Below are 662 nucleotides of genomic sequence, written 5' to 3' on the forward strand. Positions count from 1 at the left end.
AGCTTAAGAAAAACAAAAACTTACTTATATTTATTAAGATTTTTTAAGATTGTTTAAAGTCCATTAATTTCGTTAAAATGTGAACAAACATAATAAAAGCTGAAGTAAAAAATAAAACAGCACATTTTACATCCCTACTCATTATTCAGAGGGAAGATATTAAAACGTTAAAACCAAGAAATTACACACATGTTCCAATATGGTGATTTTCAGCTTTTGGTCCTGTAATCCTGAGGTTGTGGGTTCAAGCCCAGGTTGCATCAAACATAAACTATTTTAATTGCAGAACAACAGTGGCTTTCTTTGATCCAATTAGCTTATAGTGAGCGTCGTTTAGCTCTCCTATAAAAAGCAACAAAACTTGAATCTGATGCCAGCTGAATGGAAAATTAAACTGGAGTCATTAACAGCTGAACGACCCGCGGGTCACAGGAAATGATTGATACAAACAAGATCCTTCAGGGGCTGTTTGTGACGCGATCGAGCCGTCTCCAGCTGAGAAACAAAAGGTTTTTAATCGTTCCAAGATGCTTTCCCTAGCTCAGCGAGAGCCTTCATGTGGAAACCCTGGAGGCGCAGGACTCATGCGGCTCATTCGGTGAACTGTAACCAATTGTTCTAAAGTGGCTCGCAAGTTTACCCAGCCTCGCACGCTGCCAAAA

The sequence above is a fragment of the Austrofundulus limnaeus genome, unplaced genomic scaffold, assembly GCF_001266775.1.
Source record: "Austrofundulus limnaeus strain Quisiro unplaced genomic scaffold, Austrofundulus_limnaeus-1.0 Scaffold4, whole genome shotgun sequence".
Lineage (NCBI taxonomy): Eukaryota > Metazoa > Chordata > Actinopteri > Cyprinodontiformes > Rivulidae > Austrofundulus > Austrofundulus limnaeus.